Here is a 9,060-nt window from a genome sequence, read left to right on the forward strand (position 1 = left end):
CGCTGTAGAGAGCCCGCCATGGCGAATCTGCGGTGTGCGTGGCGGAGGGACGCCGGCGAGCGGTGTTCCGGCCTCGAGGTTGGCCCAGGTGCCACAATAGTTAGCGCAAGAGGTAGGTAGGGTCGGGGTGGTGCTCACCGTGCACTGGATTGGATGGAGGCGTGGCGCAGGGTCGTCGGCGTCGTAGCTCGGCGGCGGCGATGGCGTGGTGGTCGTGGACGGGGTTGACGCGGGGGTACTCCGGGATCCTGGGCTCCACGGAACGACTCGGTAGGGGCCTGCGGAAGTTCTGCGGGGGGTCAGAGCGACTGGAACGTCACCGGTGGCGTGAAATCGCGGCGAGCCCAGAAAGCTCACCTGCGGGCAGTCCGGCACGATTTCTGCGCTGCTCGGGGATAGGGGCGGGGCCAAGAGCTCGGGAGGAGTCTTGGGGCTACGGCGAATCTTTTGCGGGGGTTTGCACGGGTGGGGCTGCAGCGGGGCGGCGTGTCCGCGGCAGCTCAGAGGCACGGCGAGGCGGAGCGCAGCGAGATGCGTGGGGTAGGGCTCTGGGCGGCTCTGAAGGTAGGCAAGTGCTGCGCAGGGGAGGTCGGGGTGGCGTTTAAAGGCAGCAGGGCCTAAGATCGCGGTGCGGGAGATGGAAGGTGATCACCGGGGATCACGGCGGCAATCCCCGGCCGGACTCTGCGTGGGGGAGAAATGAAGGAAGGAGACGGAGCTGACGGGGTGGGCCGGTCTGTCAGTGACAGCGAGCGGGAGCAGCGGGGCGTGACGCGCAGGCGCGGGGAGGGACCGACAGGTGGGGGCGCAGCGTGTGGCGCGGGCTGATGTGGGAGTTTGTGCTGGGCCAGACGCGGGGGGGGGGGGAGATCGCAGGACTGGGCCGAGCGGGGAGAGAGGGGAAAGAGCTGGGCCGCACTGGGCCGTGCGGGAGGGAAGGAAGGGGGTGGCCTGGGCCGGTTTGGGTTGATGGGCTGGGTTGGTTTTCTATTTCTCTGGGTTTTTCTCTTCTTTTCTTTTTCAAACATCACTCAACTAATTGAATTCAAATTCAAATTTGAATTCAAACCTTAGCACTCAAACTAATAAAAGAGATGCTCCAGCATGAATGCAACAAACATTTTTAACCCTATGATAAATTTTAATTACTTATAGAACAAAAATTTAGATTAAATGCAAGTCTAACACAATAAACCTTAGAAATTTAAATAAAGCCAGTTAAATTTATTAATAAATGCTGAAATTTAAATTAGGGTGTTACAGACCCTACCCCTTTAAAGAAATCTTGTCCCCGAGATTTAGCTGGGCTGGCTAGCAAAGAGATCTGGATAGGTCTTCCTCAGCTCATCTTCTCGCTCCCATGTAGCCTCAGCTTCACTATGGTGACTCCACTGAACTCTGCACATCTTGATGCGCTTGTTCCGAGTAACCCTTTCTGATGTCTCCAGAATCTTCACCGGATGCTCGGTATAAGTCAGATCTTCCTGCACATCTACTCCATCCAGTGGTGCCTGCTCCTCGGGTACTCGTAGACACCTCTTCAGCTGAGATATATCGAAGACATCATGAACTCCTGAGAGGCTGGTGGGCAACTCCATGCGATAAGCAACTTCGCCTTTCCTCTCTAGCACCTTGAATGGACCAACATACCGAGGTGCTAACTTCCCCTTGACATTAAACCTGCGGATTCCTCTCATCGGAGACACCTTCAGGTATACATGATCACTAACACTGAAAGTCAGGTCTCTCCGTTTGCCATCTGCATAGCTCTTTTGCCTGCTCTGTGCAATCCTCAGATTTTCTCGCACAGCCTGAACCATCTGCTCTGCATCATCTATGATCTCAGGGCCAAAGAGCTGCTTCTCACCAATCTGATCCCAATAGAGAGGAGTCCTGCACTTTCTGCCATACAATGCCTCGAAGGGGGACTTCTTCAGACTGGCCTGATAGCTGTTGTTATATGAGAACTCAGCATAAGACAGACACTTATCCCAACTATTACCGTACTGAATAGCACAAGCTCTTAGCATATCCTCCAACACTTGGTTGGTTCTCTCTGTCTGCCCATCTGTCTTAGGGTGATAAGCCATACTGAAACGCAGCTTCGTATCCAACAAATCATGGAGCTGCTCCCAGAACCGAGAAGTGAACTGAGACCCTCTGTCAGATATGATCTTCTTGGGCACACCATGTAAACAGACAATCCGAGAGATGTACAACTCTGCAAGTCTAGCACCGGAGTAAGTAGTGTTCACTGGAATGAAGTGAGCAACCTTCGTCAGACGATCCACTACTACCCATATGGAGTTGTACCCCTTCTGAATACAAGGCAATCCAACAATGAAGTCCATAGTGATTTCCTCCCATTTCCACTCTGGAATCTTCAACGGCTGTAACAGACCTGCTGGCCTCTGATGCTCAGCCTTGACACGCTGATAGGTGTCACAAATAGCCACGTACTCTGCCACTGAACGCTTCATCCCATGCCACCAGAAACGTTCCTTCAGATCATAGTACATCTTCGTGCTGCCCGGATGAATAGAGTAAGCTTTATCATGGGCCTCACTCAGAATCAACTTCCGGAGATCCTTCACATCTGGCACACAGATCCGGTTCTTGTACCACAAGGTACCCTGATCATCCTCTCTGAAATGAGGAGCCTTGCCCTTCTTGAGCAACTCACGAATCTCCTGCAGCTTCTCATCATCTTTCTGGTGCTGCCTGATCTCTGCCTCTAGAGTGGGTACTGCCTCGAATGCTGTACTCGAAGTATGATGCAAGAAACCCAGACTCAACTGCTCGAACTCCTCGCATAACTCTGGAGGCATCTGGAAAGCCATGGCCATGTTGACATAACTTCTTCTGCTCAGAGCATCTGCTACAACATTGGCCTTGCCCGGATGATAGTGAATCTCCAGGTCATAGTCCTTGACCAACTCTAACCATCTCCTCTGCCACATGTTCAGCTCATTCTGCGTGAATATATACTTGAGGCTCTTGTGATCAGTATAGATATCACACTGCTGCCCATACAAGTAATGCCTCCAAATCTTCAGAGCATGCACAACTGCGGCTAACTCAAGATCATGAGTGGGATAATTCAGCTCATGCCAACGTAACTGCCGTGAATCATAAGCAATCACTCTGCCCTCCTGCATCAGAACACAACCAAGACCATCCTTCGAAGCATCACAATACACCATGAACCTCTTGCTCTGGTCTGGCAGAGTAAGGACTGGCGCCATAGTCAACCTCTTCTTCAGCTCATCGAAGGCCTTCTGACGCTCATCAGTCTATATGAATGCCACATTCTTCTCTAGCAAGGAAGTCAAAGGCTTCGCGATCTTGGAGAAATTCTCAATGAATCTCCAATAATATCCAGCTAAGCCCAGGAATGATCTGACTTCCTTCACTGTCTGAGGTGTCTCCCACTCGAGCACATCCTTCACCTTGCTCGGATCAACAGCAATGCCTCCCTGAGAGATGATATGACCGAGGAATGGAACCTCGTCAATCCAGAATTCGCACATGCTGAACTTGGCATACAACTGATGCTCCCTCAGTCTCTGCAATACGAGTCTCAGATGCTCCTCATGCTCTTCTTCTGTCTTGGAGAAGATCAGAATATCATCAATGAAGATCACCACGAAGACATCTAGATAGTCCATGAAAGCCATGTTCATCAGATGCATGAAGAAAGCCGGGGCATTAGTCAAGCCGAAGGACATGACCGTGTACTCATATAGCCCGTACTTGCATGTGAATGCCGTCTTTGGAATATCCCCAGGACGGATCCTCAGCTGAAAATAACCCGAACGAAGATCAATTTTCGAAAATATACGAGCACCTCGAAGCAGATCGAAGAGATCCTCAATACGGGGCAGTGGATGCTTGTTCTTGATAGTGACTACATTCAGCTCCCGATAATCGACACACATCCTCTTCGAGCCATCCTTCTTATCTACTAGCAACAATGGAAAAGCCCAAGGAGAGAAGCTGCGACGGATATAGCCCTTGGCTAGCAACTCATCAATAGTCTTCTTAACTTCTTCATGCTCTATAGGTGCCATACGGTAGGGCCGCTTTGCAATAGGAGCAGTGCCAGGCAAGAGATCAATAGAAAACTCGATGTCGCGTTCAGGCGGCATACCTGGCAAATCATCCGGAAAGACATCCGGGAATTCAGACACCACGCGAATACCATCCGTGGGTCTAGCCTCCATCTGATGAAGAAATCCCGAGGGCTCTGAAGCACTGACTGTCACCTCTTGGCCATCAGATGCTATCAAGTGAACTGCCCGATGAGCACAATCAATTCTGACTCCCCACTTGGCAAGAGTATCCATTCCCAGAATCACATCGATACCCTTGGTGTCTAGCACCCTCAGATCAGCACAGATTGTTGCCCCCCTTATGGCTACACTGACTCGGGGGCAAACAATATGGGATCTCAATTCCCCTCCCGGTGAAGAGACTAGCAGACACTTCCTTAATGCAGTGGTAAAGAAACTGTGCTCCTCAACATATGACTTGGTGATGAATGAATGAGTAGCACCAGTATCGAAAAGCACTGTAGCTGGATGGGAGTTGACCATGAACGTACCAATAACCACGTTAGGAGCCTCGGCCGCTGACTCGGCCGTCACGTGGTTCACTCTGCCCTAGGCTGGCGCCCTGGGCTGAGCTGGGCGCCCCTGCTGTCCCGCCTGCGCCTTCCGGGGGCAAGTGTTGGCGTAGTGCCCCGGCTGGCCGCAGTGATAGCACACGCGAGGAGGTGCTAGAGCCTGCTGTCCGACAGGAGGAGCTGCCTGCCGTGGAGCCTGAGGTGCTGGCGGAGCTGGTGGAGCACGAGCCGGAGGTGCCGGTAACCTCTGGCCCTGACCTGCCTGCTGCTGCTGTCGAGGCGGGTACTGCTGCGGCCTCTGCTGGTGCTGCTGGGGAGGCCGGTACTGCTGCTGCTGGTACTGCTGAAGCGGCTGAAGGCGAGGACGAGTGTTGCTGCCGGAAGCAACGGGAACGATCTTCCTCTTCTTGTCCTCCATCTCCAAGTGCTTGCGCTCCGTGTTGAGCGCACTGTCAACCAGATGGTTGAAGTCGTCGAAGCGGAGGTTGAGCAGCGCGTACTGGAGGTAGTCCTCAAGACCCTCCATGAAGTGGTCCTGCTTCTTGCGGTCATCCGCAACATCGGCAGGGGCGTAGCGAGCAAGCTGCAGAAAACGATCACGATACTCCGTGACCGTCATAGTCCCCTGAAGTGAAAAAGACAGATAGATATCGAAGGATTAATTCATGACTCAGAAAGATAGCTCAAGGGGGTATTAGCTCAAAAGGAAACGCTGAATGATTATATCTGAGATTACCTGCTTCAGTGCAAGGAACTCCTTCTGCTTCATCTTCATAACGCCCGCGGGGACGTTGTGGCTGTGGAACTGCTCCCGGAACTGGAGCCAGGTGAGAGCCTCGCGGTCCTGAACTGGGTGGGACTCCCACCAGTCCAAAGCTGCCCCTCGCAGCTGTCCTGCTGCGTACAAGACGCGCTCACGATCATCGCACTGGGCGATGTCCAGCTGGCGCTCCACTGCACGGAGCCAGTCGTCAGCCTGAAGAGGGTCGGACGTGTGAGAAAACGTCGGCGGGTGACCCCTCAGGAACTCGGCACGCCTGTCGCGGGGCTGCGGCGGTGGAGGAGACGGAGGCTGAGTGTGAGCCTGCTGAAGAGCCTGAACAGTGTTGTTCAGGGTGGCCATCATCTGCATCTGGAGCTGGAAAAACTGCTCCGGAGTCAAAGGCGGAGGCATCGGGATCCCGGTCCCCTGGGTGTTCTGCCCCTGGTTGTTCTGCCCCTGCTGGTCAGAACCACGCCTGGTGTTCACCATCTGATTTTGGACAAAAGATTTCACGAGTAAGGATATTGCAGGAATAAATTCAGATGGATATGATAACTCTTTGCGGAAAAAGACTTAGACATGATAAAGTAGACAGGATAGAGTAGACGGTTTTACCCCCAACGATCTAACTTGTTTTATTAATTAATTAACTTTAATTTAATACTGATTCTCATCAAACAAATTTAACTACTAAACTATGCAATCATCCAAAAATCCAAATCAAACATGTAGCATAATAACAAGCAGACAATTTTCACAACTTAGTCGAGTTTAACATACGACTCGACTAACACAATGCGTCGCAGAATGTGCTATCGTATTATTATAAAAGGGTCACCTAGCTTATACTCATGGTGGTTAGATGACTGATTTAGGCCAAGACGAAAACTATTCTATAGAGATAGAAATCAAGGCAAGACGAGTAAAAGTCATAGAATTCAAGGGGTATAATAGTAAAATAGTTTCAGCAGACAAGGCTGAGAGAGAAGAAGGCTTAAAACTCGACCAGTTCTATCTAGGCTTTCGTCCTACAGTCGATACGGCTCTGATACCACTCTGTAACACCCGGTTTATAAAAGGACATAAACTGAGCAATCATATACGTGCCAGGATCAAGTCACATGTATATACAACAGAATGAACAGTATATCATAGCACATATCACGTAAAAAGATATAATAAAGCGAATACGAATGTTATTTATTACATTAATGATGAAAATGTCTGATACAGCGGAAGCGATGTACAAATATGGTAAAAACTCTCCGAAGCTGAGTAGGGCGCCACAGGGACGTCGACTGGGAGACGAACGCCTAGAAGTCCTCGTAGTCCTGGAAGCGCTGAGCGAACTCCCTCGCGTCGGCAGGAACTGAGCAGCAGTAGAGTGTCCAAGAGGAAAAAGTAGAGAAGAGGCAAGAGTGAGTACACAACTTGTACTCAACAAGTATAACACAAACTATGAGGCTCTAGGTTGGCTGACTCAACTGCATTAGCTTTTAATCTTGGCAAAATTTTATTATAGCTATTTACTACAAGTGGATGAATTACCTTAAACCCAGTTACATAGTAATTAATCAGAATTAATTAAGAAACTACTGAGAAACAAACCGAACCAAGCCACCCGGGGAAACCTACCTCGCCAAAGGGAGATAACCCCACTAATCAAAAGGAGGATCTGGGCCGCTCATGACCGTGAGCACGGCTAGTATACCAGTTTTACACTCTGCAGAGGTTGCATATCTTTACCCACAAGTCGTGAGCTACGCCAGTTGTTCATCACACTTCCTTAGGTGAGATGACTAGCAAACTCACTACGAGGCCGTTACAAAGGACATGTTGGTAAGGTGTAACCGCTAAGGATTCAGTCAATGCAACGATGGGGCCCACCTCGAGGGGGTACAAGACAACACAGACCAGCCTCGTAGCGTAGGGACCATTGAAGCTCGACTCCCCTCTTGCCCCGCAGGTAAGTTACTCCCGAACCAAAATGACCTAATTAGTAAGCCAAGACCGTCCCATTCCAGTCTTGTCGTAGCGCTGTTGTCCCAGGTTGTCGCTCTATGAACCGGTCCTTATGGAGAGTGGCCAACCCAGCAGTAAGCACCGTGCTGGCCCCCTAAACCATGTTTCTAACAAAAACCAATTTTAACGAGACGTGAGCCACTCAAGCCACACAGAGGGCCACTCTCAGAATTAAGTTGCATATACCATTAATCAAATTAATTAAAAAGGACCATTATGTGTTATAGCGCGGGCACCTAGCACAACTAACCAAAATGCAACCCAAAGGATATATATAAAGGGTATAAAGTGGCTAGGAAATCCTTATAGGCATACAGTATTAAATGCAGTATGAAATTATATTTAAAAATGAGAGGTTGTTCATGTTATACTTGCCTTCCTCATACTGCTCCTGCTGCTGCTCAAACTGGTCAGAAGACGGCTGCTCCGGGTACTGGTACTGGGGCTCCTCCGGTAGCTCAACGTCTACTCACGAACACATGGCCAAAACGAGGCACAACAATAAGCATACAAGCAAACACTAACAAATGCTAAGGAACAGTACATCAATACATAAAAACTGCACACTAAACTAGTCTAAAACTATTCTACGCGTTACAATGATCGCGTGGATATAAAGAACGCCTAAAACGGAGCTAAAACGCATAATCTAGGCTAAAAACAAGTTCTAGGGGCTTATTTGTAAGAAAACTGGAGTTCCAGGGGGTTTCTGAGCAAAACCGACGACTAAAACATAATTAAACATTAGAGCCAAGGGCTAGCACGCAAAAAGACCTGGGCGACAGCTGGGTGGACCGCGGGTTAAAAACTGGAAAACCTTGGGGGCTTAGGTGTAAAGATTAGGGCCTGGATAGAAATATCTTTACACAGACATGGACCGCGGGTTAATTGCAAGGAAGTTGGAGGGCTCTTATGCAAAATTGACAGGCGCTGACCGGTATCTAGTGTGGTTGACTCGGGCTCGGGTTGACTCGGCCCGTCTGATATGGATCATGCGGTCAGGAATAGCCGAGCGCGGGGCCGGGCGGCGGAACCCGCCGGAGACGAAGCTCCGCGGCGGCGAGTTCGTCGGAGTAGCGGTTCGGGCGCTACAGAGGGTCATTCGGGCCGATATCTGGTGCAACAGAACGAGGGCGACATGTGTAGTCCACTGGGACCAAGAGCGGGGCACGGCGAGGCTCTGCGTGATGGGGGCAACTGCGGCGGCGGCTCCGCGCCGTGAGGTTCGCCGGCGGGCGTGCGTTCATGCGTTCCCGGCCTAGATTCTGTGTGCAAAGGATGTGGTTGTGTGCGCTACGTTGCTGCAAGCCAAAACAAGGGCAACGCGGAATGGTGTAGCGCTGCAGAAAGCCCGCCATGGTGGATCTGCGGCGTGCGTGGCGGAGGAACGCCGGCGAGCGGTGTTCCGGCCTCGAGGCTGGCCCAGGTGCCACAATAGTTAGCGCAAGAGGTAGGTAGGCTCGTTGGCGTCGTAGCTCGGCGGTGGCGATGGCGTGGTGGTCGCGGACGGGGTTGACGCGGGGGTACTTCGGGATCCTGGGCTCCACGGAACGACTCGGTAGGGGCCTGCGGAAGTTCTGCGGGGGGTCAGAGCGACTGGAATGTCACTGGTGGCATGAAATCGTGGCGAGCCCAGAAAGCTCACCTGCGG

Source organism: Panicum virgatum, chromosome 7N (genome assembly GCF_016808335.1).
Source record: "Panicum virgatum strain AP13 chromosome 7N, P.virgatum_v5, whole genome shotgun sequence".
Taxonomy (NCBI): Eukaryota; Viridiplantae; Streptophyta; class Magnoliopsida; order Poales; family Poaceae; genus Panicum; species Panicum virgatum.